Source organism: Trematomus bernacchii, unplaced genomic scaffold (assembly GCF_902827165.1).
Source record: "Trematomus bernacchii unplaced genomic scaffold, fTreBer1.1, whole genome shotgun sequence".
NCBI lineage: Eukaryota > Metazoa > Chordata > Actinopteri > Perciformes > Nototheniidae > Trematomus > Trematomus bernacchii.
The window spans coordinates 23,826,154-23,842,543 of record NW_022987739.1 but is presented as its reverse complement, the minus strand read 5'-3'; the positions used below and the strand labels follow the sequence as shown (position 1 = coordinate 23,842,543).

Below are 16,390 nucleotides of genomic sequence, written 5' to 3'. Positions count from 1 at the left end.
CCTGCCCGTCCTCCGGAGCTGTCCCGTCGGCGCCTTCCTGCCCGTCCTCCGGAGTTGTCCCGTCGGCGCCTTCCTGCCCGTCCTCCGGAGCTGTCTCGTCGCCGCCTTCTTGTTCGCCCTCGAGCCCGGCCCCCTGAGTGCCGCAGTCTTCGCCCTCGAGCCCGGCCTCCTGAGTTCTCCAGCCGCGGTCTTCGCCCTCGGGCTCGGCCTCCTGATTCTTCCAGCCGCTGCCTTCGCCCTCGAGCCCGGTCCCCTGAGAGCCGCTGCCTTTGCTCTCATGCCCGGCCCCCTGAGTTCGCCCGCTGTGGCCGTCGCCCCTTTTTGGACTCTGCCTTGCCCCCGGGCCGTCCGCCCGGGACCCCTTTCGGGCCCGTCCTCCGGACCCCCTCCACCCACCCTTTTGGAAGTGTTAGACTATGTTTTTTGGGACGTCTGGGATCCGTCCCTTGAGGGGGGGGTTATGTCACGATCTGTCTGTGTTGTGTTTTGTCTTGTCTTTTTCTGTCTCTGGTTCCTGTTTTGTTTTGAAATGTTTTCCTCCTTGTGTCTTCTCTGTTCCTTCTTCCTGTGTTTGCCTTCCTGTCTTAGTTTCCCTGGTGTGTCTGATTGTTTGATTGTGTTCACCTGTTGCCCTTGTGTTTCTGCCTCCCTTACCCCAGCTGTGTCTCGTCTTGTGATTACCCCTCTCTGTATTTAGTCTTGTCTTCCCCTGTGTGCGCCTTGTCGGTTCATTGTTTGTTTCTCCTGTCTCCCACCATGTTGGTCACGGTCAGTTTTCTGTAGAACCTATGTGTTTCATGCCATGCTATTGTTAAGCTTTGAGAATAAAGCTCGTTTTTGTTTCGAGACCGTTTACCTTTTCTGATAGTCTGCATTTGGGTCCTACCCTTCCACGCATTCCTTACAGTACCATTCTGAAATCCCCAGGATGTGTCCTAATCAAACCAAAAGAGAAAATGCAGATATTACACTCATAAAATAAATGGTAGACATATCAGTACTCTCAGTGCCAAGTTGTCTCAGACAATAATGTACGTGTTTTACTGTACTGTGATCTGCATGCACTTATCAAACATTTAATTAAAGAATGGTGATATACACAGTATATGCTGTGATGCAGCGGGAGGAGCAAAACACACACTTCAAGTCAGATCATCACCCTTAGCTATTTTAATTACCTCTCAAACTACCTAAACTAGTTATAAATGTTTATTTTTACTGTCGGCCGGGTCACTCATTACTAGATCAGCTGCTGCATGAGACAGACACTGACACTGTCAGAAGAGAGGGAGGAAAAAGAGAGGCCAGGCTCGTGTATTTTATTATTATATAGTCGTTATTCATTTGTTTTAAAGCTCAATAAATAACAAAGACCTTTGACCGGCACTTTTATAATTTTGTCCGGAAGATTTAAAGTGGACCTATCATGCTATATTTGAATAATATAGTGTAGGACCATACCTATATAAGCCATATTTATACTTTTTTCTTTTCAAAATACCAAACAGATCATGCATTTTAGCCATGCCTCATTTCGCTCAATTTGCACTTTTTTTTAGCTCTGCTCTGCAAGGGCAGATTCAGTGAGAACAGCACCATCTACTGGCCTGGAATATGTACTACAGCGTCTCCAGCGCTTTCGAATGGCAATGGCCGTGGCTGTCTCCTCCTGATTGGTGGAGTTGGCCCAATAGCCGTAGCGCCACCGTCCTGACGTCAGGACAGTGTTCAAATCTGGATCAGTTTTTTTTATGGAGGAAAATAGAGAGGGTGGTGTTTTCTGACACTTGGTGAGTTCCCTGGAACACCGGGGACACATATTCATGTATAAAAGATGTACAAAAGTGCATTTTGCATGATAGGTCCCCTTTAAACTTTAACACACGTTGACCGGCGAAAAACTGCCCGGATCCCTCGGCCCCCACCACGGTGAATAAACAGAAGGCCAACCAGCGCTTAGCTCTCTGCTGCAGAGAGGAAGATAATTCACTGCTCTAAACAAAGTCAAAAATCAGCATACAGTAGGGGGGTGGGGGATGGTTATGTTGATTTTTGACTTTGTTTAGAGCAGTGAATTATCTTCCTCTCTGCAGCAGAGAGCTAAGCGCTGTCAGACCGGACCTAACCCTAACCCTGAAAAGTATTATCATCTGAAATTAATCATTATGCTATTAGTATTAAATACATATAAGTATTTTTACAACTTGTATTTAGAAATATTCTGTTGTAATTATTGATGCATAAATGTGTTCATCCATTCAATGTGGCATCTGCTATAATGGGGTTAATGCATGATATTACTTAATAATACAATACACTATATAATATATGATATGATAATTACATTTTAATTTGATTCATTTCTTATTTCATAGTTTCTCATCATTATTAGTGCACCAGATTGATGCATTTAACTTCAATTTAAAGAAAAACATCTTCTGTTGTAACAACAATAACATTATAAATAGTAACATAGCTGAACATGGTATTGCACATTTAGCTTTGAGTGTTACTGACCTGAGATGTTTTCATTACATGAATTAAGGTGACTGAGGCTTTTTAACATAGACTTTTCCAATGTCTGAGTGTAATATCTGCATTTTCTATTTTGGTTTGATAAGGACACATCCTGGGGATTGTGTTTACAAACATTGACCATACCGTTCACCATCCCCCACCCCCCTACTGTATGTTGATTTTGTTTGCCTACATGTAAATGGGTGGCATTTAGTACCTACCCCCCTCTGAGTGAATACCTGTTGTACCTGTCCGGGGCTAAGCCCATAGGACGATGCGATGTGTCCCACATTTTGCACAGAACTGTCCCACATTAGGAAATGCAGATTGTCTGAGACAACTTGGCACTAAGAGTACTGATATGTCTAGCATTTCTTTTATGAGTGTAATATCTGCATTTTCTCTTTTGAAAAACTAAGTCTTAGTTTGGCCACTCATTTTTAATCACACACGTCTCCCCATCCCATTCAAATTCAAATTATTGACTGGAAGAGCAGTGTAGCCTACATGTAAATGGATGGCATAGCCTATATGCATTTGAAAATAAATAGTACCCCCCTCTGAGTGACTATCTGTTGACTTCACATCTTGTCACAAACCAGGGGACTTTACTTCCTGATTTTTGGAAGACAAGACTGACCCAAGATACCTGTACATAGTGGAAAGTGAAATTGACATTGTCAAATTTAATAAAAATACAAAATAATGTATCTGTGTACGTGTTTTACTGTACTGTGATCTGCATGCACTTATCAAACATTTAATTAAAGAATGGTGATATACACAGTATATGCTGTGATGCAGCGGGAGGAGCAAAACACATACTTCAAGTCAGATCATCACCCTTAGTTATTTGAATTACCTCTCAAACTACCTAAACTAGTTATAAATGTTTATTTTTACTGTCGGCCGGGTCACTCATTACGGGCCGTCTCCACGGCAGCGTTAAAAAATCTTGAAACGCTTCTGCCCATTCACTTTGAATGGGGTGACGTCACTTTTTTTCGCTTTCGCCGAAATGCATTGTGGGCAGGCGAGCGGAGATTCTCAGGATTTTCAAGATCCAAAGTTGAACAATGTTCAACTTTTGAAGCTGAGGAGGAAGCGTCAGCCAATCAAATCCCGTGTACGCAAATCTGACAGTTCAAGCTCTAGCCAATCAAACGGCATGTATGCTGGGAGAGACATACCGCAGATCATTTCCTCATATTCCAAAAAATGGAGGAGAAATTAGCGGTAGCGAATCAATCACCCGGTGCTTTATGACCAGACCTACCGGGATATAAACCGGAGGAGCCAGGCATGGAGGGAGGTGGCAGAGACAGTGGTATGTTTTCGCCTGTTTTGGGGAGTTTATATCCAGTTTACTTCGGGCTTTTTGGCTTCGTATGTCGCGGGCGGGAGATTCATGTGATTGGTTGATCGCAAAAAAATCCCCAAGCTTCAGATACGCCCACCTCCAAGATTTTTTTAACGCTGCCGTGGAGACGGCCCGTTACTGGATCAGCTGCTGCATGAGACAGACACTGAAAAGTATTATCATCTGAAATTAATCATTATGTTATTAGTATTAAATACATATAAGTATTTTTACAACTTGTATTTAGAAATACTCTGTTGTAATTATTGATGCATAAATGTGTTCATCCATTCAATGTGGCATCTGCTATAATGGGGTTAAAGGTGGGGTAGGTAAGTTTGAGAAACCGGCTCGAGATACACTTTTTGTTATATTCCATGGAATGCTCTTAACAGCCCGATAGCAATGAATATCTTAAGTGCTTTGACAAAAAATCCATACAAAAATTTCATCTGTGGAAGCCGTAATACTGTAAAAAGCACGACCAATCATTTTAGCCGGCCCGGCTAAAATAACTGGATGGCCTACCTGCCTGTCAGCCTTCCATCTGTGCACAAACTTATCTCGTGCCCTCATTGGTCATGTGCGCGTTCGTGTGTGTTGGAGGAGGGGCTCTGTAAGGAAGTGGTAGATTTTCTCCGGTTGTGTATTTTCAAATTCTAGCGATCTCGAGCCGGTTTCTCAAACTTACCTACCCTACCTTTAATGTATGATATTACTTAATAATACAATACACTATATAATATATGATATGATAATTACATTTTAATTTGATTCATTTCTTATTTCATAGTTTCTCATCATTATTATGAAAGCACCCATTGTTTTAAATAATGGTCGGAATGTGACCTGTGAGCCTTCTGAATTACCGTGGGATAGCACATTCTAAACTAAAATGTTCAATCAATAAAGTAACATCTTATCTTATCTTATCTTAATAATATCTTCATATTAATAATAATAATAAATCATACAGTATGTGTCCGAAAGGGAGCAGGAGGAAGCAAACACAAAAATATACAAAATATATACTGCATATTAAAGCAAACAATTGTAAAGGTAAAAGTATGAGCATCAAATCAAATCAAAGTTTTATTTATATAGCACATTTTTAAACGATTTTTGGTCGAGCCAAAGTGCTGTACATATAATAAAAATACCCTACAGTAAAGACACTTTACAGCAAATACAACAGCAGTTTGTTCAGAATATCAGTATGAGAAAACGACACCCTCTGTCCTTAGACCCTCACATTGTACAAGGAAAAACTTCCAGAGAAAAACCCACATTTCAAAGGGAAAAATGGGAGAAACCTCGGGGAGAGCAACAGAGGAGGGATCCCTCTCCCAGGATGGACAGAAGTGCAATAGATGCCGTGTGTAAATCGAAGAGATAATACATTTTACAGCGTAGGTAGACCGCATGACAAATAAAGAAGTGTAATGTAAACATTTACATTATTATTATGATTATTTAATATATAAAGACTATATATTATTGAATTACAAGATTAGACTTTATTTGATCTAAAATATTGATGTGTTCAAATGCTCTTCTAAACAAAACTGAAAGTCCATGAAAAGTTGTCTTTCTGTATTTGTGAATGAAGCGCCATCTCCTGGTTAAATCCTGAAATTGAAAATCTGGCAAAGCCCTCTTGGAAAATAGTGGGAGGGCTTAACATTCCCAGATGCTGGTCTTAGGCAGGTCTTAGGCAGGAAGCTGTAAGCTGGAGTCCTATCTGGAGTGCTACATCTGTATGTCCTCCAAGTCTACCCGGTTTGTTACTCTTTTTTGTTAGCTACTTTTCTTTTGTTGACCTTGTCTAACCCTCAATTTTTTATTTTTTTATTTGGAACAGCTTTGGTTATTAAAGCTTGCTTTTTGTTTATACTTGTATACTCGCCTCTTTCATTCTGCATTTGGGTCCTGATTCCCTTTCCCTGTGACACATATAGGATTCATAGAAAGAGACACCTGCACCATGCTGCTCTGCTGCTGCCATCTACTGCTGTAACCAGATTACTTTTTGGATACCACTTCCTGTTGACAGGGTACTGCTGGACTAAAAAAACAAACACTTATTTTAACATAAAAGCTCATCGTCTTTTACAGAAGCACTGTCTTTCTGCGCCCCTTATCCCTTGGGGAAATTCTTATACAGCTTTTTTATTTATTGCTCATCCTTGTTGACTTCAAAGTGGAACATTTAAGCACCTTGTGTGCAGTACTGCTAAATTATGTGAAGAGAATATGCATGTATTAACCCTAAAGCAACCAAAAAGAAGTATAGGTTTGCATAATGCCTTTTTATTGTTTTTTACAGTATAAAGGCACTCTTGACATCAGTTGCATAATGCAATAATATTGAGGTTAAACATCCATCATATATTGCAATACCAATCACACATTTGTATATTGCACGAATAAAAGCTTACAGCAAAGCACATATCGGTTATAGAGTATTTTAGCTAGAACGAACAGTGCACATGGAAAAAACATACACATAGTTTAAGGAAAACAACATGTCAACAACCAGTGTTATAAAGGATTTGGCTTGTTTCTTAAATCGAGTGTACTACTGCTGACAGTTTTCCAGTGCATAAGTATAAGCTTTTAGATATATCTTTAAACTGCCTCTGTCTACTACTCATGTGCAGACACTTGTTAAAACTGCCTTTAAAGTACACAGCTCAATAAATAAGTATGTACAGATTATTTTTAGGGAATGCAATACCTATGTTTTTTTTCTGATTGTTCTCCCTGTGCTGTTAAGAACACTATGGCTCTTGCAGGTTTACCAGACACTTCCTTATTTCTCCACACATTCTGTCCCTGGTCTTCCCCAGAACTTTGATGCTGTTCTTACGAAAGAAGGATTGGTGCTGCTGCCTTCATGTGACATCGTATTGACATTTTGCGATCCTGTTTTTGTAAATGTAGATATTTTGCGTAGCTGTTGAAAAGCACCTGTTGGCCTGCAATTTCCAGATAACTTTTTAGCAGTTCCTGATATATCCGCACGGCTTTAGCCTTACCATCATGTGACTGTGCGTATATCGTGGCAAGGTGTATTTTCCTCATAAGTGAGGAATGATGGTAAAGAGCAATCACCTCATGATGGAGACTGACTGCTCTGTTTAGCATGCTTTTCTTTGGGGGACTGTCACTGCAAAAGAGCCTCTTTTCGTAGTAGCAGAGAGCAGCACGTCTCTTCAGATAATGCTCATCTGGATGGTTCTTCAGAGCCTCCTCTGCCAAATCAATGGCCTCATCAGATATATACTTTCTGTAAACCCATAGCAATGGTTTTAAACCACTCTAGCTGCTGACAGGACTTCTCAAAACCTTTGTGGCTAACTCACGTGCTTCATCGTCAATACGTTCTCCTCTCATAGCACGTTGACAAAGGTAGTGAGCAGCAAGGTACAAGTTCTCTGGATCCTGTTCTTGGGCAATTCTCATTTTCTCAAAGATGTCATCTTCCAGCCCTGTCCTGCTGTGCTTAGAAGCATACAATAACGCTATGACATGCCAGCTGTTCCACTCCACCATGCCCGGCTGCATCTCGATGGCTCTCTGGAAGTAATCTGCAACCAGGTTTATGTCGCCGTTAAACGTCATCAGCGCATAGGCTTTTTCAGCGTAGGTCTCTGGGTGGAGCTCCGTCTGGGATGAAGATGGGTATTTTTTATTCAGGGCGTCGACCTTTGACAGGTAGGCCTCGCTCTCTGCTTGGTCTTCCAGGTGGTGGTGCAGCCAAGCCAGGTTCCCGTAGTTCACCACTAACCAGGGGCCCTCATCTGCGCTTCTTATTTTGCAGAAAGCTTGTTTAGCCTTGTTGAAGAAACTTTGGGCATCTTCACTGAAGCCCAGCCTGTACTGAATGAACCCTCGCAGGTTGTAGATGTGACCCAGCCAGGGGTTTCAACCCAGTCTCACATCTAAACGTGTAATAACTACGTTGGTCCACAACTTGGGACGTAGTATTTCTACAAAAACGCCTCTGAAATTGTAGGATCCCTACAAGAATTGCATACGTCTGTTTCCGGTGTTTATGACGATGTGAGATGTGAGATGTGAGACTGGGTTGGAGAATTGCACAGGGGAAAATAACGTATCTATGCCACAATTTTAGATGTGGATTTTGTTAAACTAATACGTTTGCGCTGTGGACCAACACTATAAATTGACGGGGAAGGGGGTAGCAATAAAGATAACACCAATAAACAGTTTCACAACATAACAGACATAATATCGATAGCAGCGTCCCTAGCAACCACCTTGGTAACAATGAAAACGTTGTATTTACACAATTTCCTGAAGTATTCTTCATAATAACTAGCAAACTAAAGATCATGTACATCCACTGCACACATAATCTGAAATAACAACTCATATTTCTCGCATCAAATGACATCAAAACGCATTTTAATGGCCAAACTAACCTTAAAATAGGCATTTTCTACCGAGTATAAAACGAAGGTCGGCCATGTTTTTTTATTTCTGCGGAGAGAAAGTTGAAGATCACGTGACATAGACGCCAGCCATTGGAAATGAATGGTGAAAAAAAACGTAGGGATCCTACAATTTCAGAGGCGTTTTTGTAGAAATACTACGTCCCAAGTTGTGGACCAATGTAGGTATTACACGTTTAGATGTGAGACTGGGTTGGGGGTTTCCATTCTCAGTACCAATAGGCGCGTTCACACCGGAGTACTTTTCCCACAATAGTTCATCATAACTACGATATATTTGCGTTCACACCAAAAAGCCCCAGGAACTAAAGTAGTTCAAATTAGTTCATCTGACCCGCTTTTCAGTCCCTGCTAGAGAGCAGGGACTGTTGTGGGAGAAAATAGTTCATACATCTGATTGGCTGTGCGGAATGCAAACCACGCCCGTTTGACTCTGAATTTTTTTTTTAAGCGGCCATTGTATTTGCTCGCTTCGGGCAGCGCACCCGAAGAGATTACTTTTGTGAAAGCAGTTATTATAGCAACACTAAATAAATCATCGGAGCGGTGGAGTGATGAGGATGTGTCGGCGCTTCTGGCGATTTACTCGGAGGATGCGAAGCGCCGCATTCAGAAGCTTCTACTGAATGCAGTTTCCGTGGCTCAGCAAAGTTAGCAGACCTGGCAAAGTCATGTCGGGACGACTACGAAGGTAAAATAAAATACATGCACTGCACTGTTTTAATCTGCACAATACTGGTCTTAGATGTACTTTTATTTGCTCAGTAGATCGAGCTAGCCATGCTAGAACTTGCTATCATAGGTCCAAGCTGGCTAACAACATTTAGCTAGCTAGCTATTCTCAGCCGTGCCCGCTATGAACACGTTTTGACTTGTGAATAAGTGTGCAATGTTCTGTAATTTGCTTCACTAACTCATGGCACTAATCGTGTGTTTCAGGCGAGGTGTTTCTCTCTGGATTAGAAACTAGTTTTCCCCTCCGGGATAAAACGATAATATAACGTTAGCAATTAGCATGCTAGCTGGACATAATGCTACCTCTAACAATACATTGTAGTTGCTATAATTTCAAGTCATTTGCAACATTCATTCTACATGTTAATGGTAAAAGCTTAAACAGTTGATTACCTGCATGCCACAAAGACTGATGTTCTAATATTTTTGCACATTTAAGTAGAAATGTAATTGAAATTCTATTTATTTTTCCTTTTTTTTATTGATTGTTATAATTGTACTCAGCCATGTTATGTTAGATGTCAATCCACTTACATTGTAACTACTCTGGCCTTGAAAGAAGGTTACACATCTAACTGATGTCCACTAATCCCTATAAAACAAAGTTCAAGCATACATTAAGCACAAAACAATAAATAAGGGAATGCTCTGGTTTTCGGACAAAATTAACATGGGATCACTCCCGTCACCGGACGTACTTCGTCTCACTGGAATATTAACGGTCATAGTGAATATAAAATCATCCCCATGTATCCGGCCAATGACGGGAGAGTTTTGAAAGAGACAAAACGCTGTTCCATACATTTAAAAACACTTAAACAATTAAACAATGTTTACCCATGATTCAGGCACCTTCCCTGGCTTGTAAAGTGCAGTTATGCGCCCTGGAGGTATTCTACTATTTACCAAATGTGGCACTCTGTTTATTTCACACTTCAGCGCTCGTCACAGGGTTCAGCACCAAGGACAGCGCTGATGGAAAGTGGGATGCTGATTACCAACCATTCTGCTTACCAACAGTAGCAGATTGAGCAGATCGAGATCCCTTTCCACATAACAGGTGGCTGGGGACTTAGTTTATTTCACACTTCCAGGAGAGAGTCCGGCAAAATCTCGTCTCTTTGCCGGCCTACAGGCCCCCAAAGGACGGCCTAGAGACCTCCAAGAGGTCTCCCTGAAGTGGGGACTTAGTTTATTTCACACTTCCAGGAGAGAGTCCGGCAAAATCCTGTCTCTTTGCCGGCCTACAGGCCCCCAAAGGACGGCCTAGAGACCTCCAAGAGGTCTCCCTGAAGTGGGGACTTAGTTTATTTCACACTTCCAGGAGAGAGTCCGGCAAAATCCCGTCTCTTTGCTGGCCTACAGGCCCCCAAAGGACGGCCTAGAGATCTCCAGCACCAGTCCCTAACAGTGGGACTCTGTTTATTTCACACCTCCAGGACAGAGACCGGCAAAATCCCCTCTCTTTGCCCGCTCACAGACCCCCAAAGGACGGCCTAGAGACCTCCAGCACCAGTCCCTAACAGTGGGACTCTGTTTATTTCACACCTCCAGGACAGAGACCGGGAAAATCCCCTCTCTTTGCCCGCTCACAGAGCCCCAAAGGACGGCCTAGAGACCTCAAGCACCAGTCCCTAACAGTGGGACTCTGTTTATTTCACACCTCCAGGACAGAGACCGGGAAAATCCCCTCTCTTTGCCCGCTCACAGACCCCCAAAGGACGGCCTAGAGACCTCCAGCATCAGTCCCTAACAGTGGGACTCTGTTTATTTCACACCTCCAGGAGAGAGTCCGGCAAAATCCCCTCTCTTTGCCCGCTCACAGGCCCCCAAAGGACGGCCTAGAGACCTCCAGCACCAGTCCCTAACAGTGGGACTCTGTTTATTTCAGACCTCCAGGACAGAGACCGGGAAAATCACCTCTCTTTGCCCGCTCACAGACCCCCAAAGGACGGACTAATGACCCCCAGCATGTCCCCATAACAGTGGCACCTCCATAACCTTGCACACCGTGAGTCCCCGGGCCCCCGCAGTTAAGCACTCCCCCACGGACTAAACCCAGGTATTCACACCCACCAGAACCTCGTGCCCCTGGTGACCCTAAAGGGGGGTGGATTTTGTGGTGCTTTTATGTCCGGCCATCAGCATCCAAATTCGGCCTTCTTATTGGCACCACCACCCCCCTTCTGGGCTGGAGGTTCAAACACTTTAACTTTTTTTCACCCTCCTCTGGCTTACACCTCCTCCGCCAACACTTGAGCGCTCATCACAGGGTTCAGCACCAAGGAGAGTGCCTCCCCGGTGCTGATGGAAAGTGGCACTTTATCTGCCCCTGGGAACCATCAAGGTTATTATTATTATTTTTTTTATTTGAACAAAAACAGTACACACAGCCAAAAACATGAACTATTTACACGGTACACTATTACTATTACTATTACTACTACAATGTTTACCCTGGATTCATGCACCTTCCCTGGCTTGTAAAGTGCAGTTATGCGCCCTGGAGGTGTTGCACTATTTACAAAATGTATACCCAGGATTCAGGCACCTTCCCTGGCTTGTAAAGTGCAGTTATGCGCCCTGGAGGTATTGTACTATTTACAAAATGTATACCCAGGATTCAGGCACCTTCCCTGGCTTGTAAAGTGCAGTTATGCGCCCTGGAGGTATTGTACTATTTACAAAATGTATACCCAGGATTATAATAATAATTATAACAATCTATTTGAACAAAAACTATATACACGGTATACATATTCACAATGTTTAGCGGGGTTCCGGGGACCATATTAGGGGTCTAATTCGTACGGTGCACCAGGGCAAACAGGTTGAGTCCACGGCCCCTGCCCCATCATCAGGAGTGTCAACCGGCCCCGGTCCCGACTTCATTGGCCTCTTTCCCTCCCGCTTCCGCTTCCGCTGCTGCTGCCGCTCCAATGACCCATCAGGTTGCTCGTGCTCTGAAGAAGAGGTATCGTTGGGGTCTTGTCTGCTGCTCTCAGCCCCGGAGCCCTCTTCGGGGGTCTCCCCATCTGACAGCGGTAGACATCCTTCTGATGCTGATGCAGCGTTCAGGTTCTTGGAGGCCCAAATCCCCGTTGTGAAAAGGAAGAATTCATTCTGAGGACCCAGCAATGCCTCTTTAATCCCCATCCACCGCATGACCCAGCTAAACTCCTAGCGCCAGCTGTGCTTCGCCATATGTCTTGGCCGTCTTGTGATCCTGCACATGGATGATGTAGCCCTCAGCAGTTCCCCTTTTGGCCGCCTCTAAGACCTCAGTGTTTTTCATGTTTGCGTACACGCCCGGACGGTGGCCATACAGGAGGCTCCAATGGAGGGTGAGATAGCCATAGAGAAGGTACTGGGTGGTTGAGGTCGGCTTGCCGGCCATCAGGTCGAGGAGCTCCGGGATGCGCTTCTCAGCGGCCGCCATGGCGGCGAGAAGCTCCGCCTGGCTCGGCAGACGATCCAGTTTGTTCCTCTTCACCTTAAACTGGTGGAGAGTGACTGCCTTATTCAAGTGTTTCATGTTGGCTTTCACCTCTCTTATTATGTGGGTCATATCAGACTGGGTGAGCCTGCACCCCCGGGGCTTTGACTCAGACATGTACCCCATGAAGTGGTTCACATTCTTCAGGAAGAACTCTGATGTTGTGACTGCCCGGCCCGACTTTGCAATATACTTGCTCCAGCCACGGATCATCTTCATGTTTCTTAGGAACAGCCAGTCTGACAGGCGGTTAACACCATGGGCCATGTATACTATGAAGTTCTTTATCCGGCTGACCTTCGACAGAACATTGTCTTTCTGTTTTACTGTCGGAGCGACACCCAAACAATGATCCCAGTATGTCTGAAGGTACGCCTCCATGCTTCTAGGCAACGTGATTTCACGCATGGTATTCCCCCGTCCATACCCAGTGGACCAGTAATTTGAGGGAGAGGGCAAGTCCTTAGCCAGCTTAGACGCACGGGTCTTCCGGCATACAGGGTTCTCGCTACCGGAGGCTACTGGGGACTGCATGACAGTCTTCACCGGGCTCTTCACAGGGGTCTCGCTACCGGAGGCTACTGCAAACATGACAGTCTTCACCGGGCTCTTCACAGGGGTCTCGCTACCGGAGGCAACTGGGAATATGACAGTCTTCACCGGGCTCTTCACATGGTTCTTGACCGGTCTCTTCCCACCGGAGGCTACTGCAAGCATGACAGTCTTCACCGGGCTCTTCACAGGGTTCTTGACCGGTCTCTTCCGGCATACAGGGTTCTCGCTACCGGAGGCTACTGGGGACTGCATGACAGTCTTCACCGGGCTCTTCACAGGGGTCTCGCTACCGGAGGCTACTGCAAACATGACAGTCTTCACCGGGCTCTTCACGGGTCTCGCTACCGGAGGCAACTGGGAATATGACAGTCTTCACCGGGCTCTTCACAGGGTTCTTGACCGGTCTCTTCCCACCGGAGGCTACTGCAAGCATGACAGTCTTCACCGGGCTCTTCACAGGGTTCTTGACCGGTCTCTTCCCACCGGAGGCTACTGCAAGCATGACAGTCTTCACCGGGCTCTTCACAGTTAATTAAAAACAAATAAATAAATCAACAAAAACATGAAATAAATAAAACAAAAATAAAAAACCTATGTTCTTTCCTGACCTAATGTTAAATTATTTTTCCTACCCCAGTTTCACTCAAGAATGTAAACAGTGCCTTTCTGGTAGCTCTTACTCCCTTTCCTTTTGTTCCCAAAACACCAACCACACTCCATTCCCTCTCTGCCTCTAAAACTTTAGCCTTTAGTTTTCCTTTTTCCGCTTTAAAGATGTCACAATGTAACAAGATATGTTCTACATCTTCTTTTGGAGTAAAAGAAGATGTATCTTCAAGAACATATCTTGTCACTGTCACTTTTCCCCATGATATACAGCGTACCATTCAAGGCCGTGTGATTTATTCTGAGTCTAGCGATCGTGATTTCCTCCCTTCTGTTTCTTTCTTTATAAATATATGAATTGTAATTGTCTTTTGTACTTTGTGATAGTCTTTGCCTTTCTGGTCTTTCTCCCACCTTTTCTGCCAGATCTCCATCCCTTTTTTCTTAATTACTGCTTTTCCTTCTCCTTTACCAAGTTGAACTGGTAATGTTATTTCCTTTTGTAGTGCACTTTTTGCTAATTTATCAGCACACTCGTTCCCTTTCACCCCCTCATGTGCGGGCACCCAGCAGAACTGCAGATCTATACCGCCTCTGTGCAGTCTTAACAGGCTATGATTCAGTTCTATGAGAATGTCTTCTCTTGTTGTTGATTGTATGCTTTGTAATATGGACAATGAATCTGTGCACATCACCACCCTATCTGGTCTGACCTCTTCAACCCACTGTAATCCTATTATTACAGCAAGCATTTCTGCTGTGTACACTGATAATTGATCAGACGCTCTTTTTGAAATAGATATTTTAAAGTCTGGGATGTATATACCAACTCCAACACACTCTTCCTTGTTCTTAGAACCATCTGTGTACATTTGTAGGTAATTGTAGTACTTTTCATTCAGATACATACTTGTTTTAATTCCCACTTCATTTATTTGCCACTCTTTTTTCCTTTCTACAATACTCATATCTATTTTAGCTTCTGGGAAAAGCCATGGGGGAACACTACTAAATGGGGTTGCTTTGGCAAACGTGATATTATCCACTCCATATGCCCTCGTTCTCTCCTTATTTGTCCAGCCAAACCCACGTCCCTGGAATTTTCTTTTTCTCACTGCAGGTAATCAGCTGATCACTTGATGCTGATTGGATCCCCTCACCCTCAGCTGGCCTATCAGCAGCCGGGCCTGTCATTAAATGAGGCAATCCAGGAAGCCTTCGCTCTCCTGCTGTGTAGTTTTCAGAGCGGATTTCGTAAAGGGCGGTCCACAATAGATGCATTAGTAAGAGTGAGTAATGATGTGGAAAAAACACTGAAAATGAAAGAGATAAGGGCAATAGTGTACTTTGACATTGAAAAGGCGTATGACTCTATGTGGAGGGATGGATTACTGATCAAATTGAGTAGAATGGGTATTGGAGGGAGAATGTACAATTGGGAAAGGGCCTTTTTAACAGACAGGACATTTAGAGTAAAGGTTGGAGCAGATATTTCCAATTATTTTGAAATAGAAAATGGTATTCCCCAAGGGAGTGCAGTCAGTCCAATATTATTTAACATTATGATTAATGACATATTTACATGCTTAGACACATGCATCCAATCGGCTCTATACGCAGATGATGGGGCTATTTCGATGAGGGGAAGAAATGCCCCATACGTAATGGAGAATATAGGTAGAGCGATTAAAAAAGTGGAGAGGTGGTCATATAACTGGCGATTCAAAATGTCAGAAAGCAAGTCATGCTACATGATATTTACAAATAAACGCAAGATTGATGGACAACAGCTAACACTATATGATCGTCCAATGACAAAGGTGATGCAAAAAAGTATTACATTTATTGCGAGCTGTAGCTGGATGCAACTGGGGCGCAGACAAACAAGCAGTAATAGACATTTACAGATCAATTATGAGGTCCACAATAGACTATGGTTGTATAGTGTATGGAGCAGCAGCAAAAACATCGCTTTTAAAAAATTGATAGACTACAATATAAAGCATTGCGTCTGTGTATTGAAGCGATAAAGTCATCCCCTATCAATGCAGTTCTGATAGAAGCAGGAGAGACACCTCTGGATATCAGAAGAGAGAAACTTGCTCTGTCATACTGGGTCAGGCTACAAGGAAGTGGAGAGGGAAATATCACAAACAGAATACTACAGGATTTCTGGGAATATACAAAGTTCCAGGGGCGTGGGTTTGGCTGGACAAGTAAGGAGAGAACGAGGGCATATGGAGTGGAGACCATAAAGTTTGCCAAAGCAAGCCCATTTAGCAGTGTTCCCCCATGGCTTTTCCCAGAAGCTAATATAGATGTGAGTATCATAGAAAGGAAAAAAGAGTGGCAAATAAATGAAGTGGGAATTAATACGAGTATCTGAACAAAAAGTATTACAATTAACTCAACATTTACACAGATGGATCGGCGTGTATATCCCAGAATTCAAAATATCAATCGCAAAACGAGTGTCAAATAACCTATCAGTTTATACAGCAGAAATACTTGCAGCAATTATTGGGCTACAATGGGTTGAAGAGGTCAGACCTGATAGGGTGGTGATATGCACAGACTCACTATCTGCTTTGGAAAGTATACAGTCGACAATAACAGTTAGAGAAGATTTAATCATTGAACTTA

At 43.4% G+C, this 16,390-nt stretch overlaps 2 pseudogenes; both read right to left on the bottom strand.

The window, feature by feature from the left end:
• The window catches only part of LOC117495161, a 527,883-nt pseudogene that overhangs the window by 264,714 nt on the left and 246,779 nt on the right, over positions 1–16,390 (bottom strand).
• Positions 6,658–7,804, bottom strand: LOC117495178 (annotated as a pseudogene).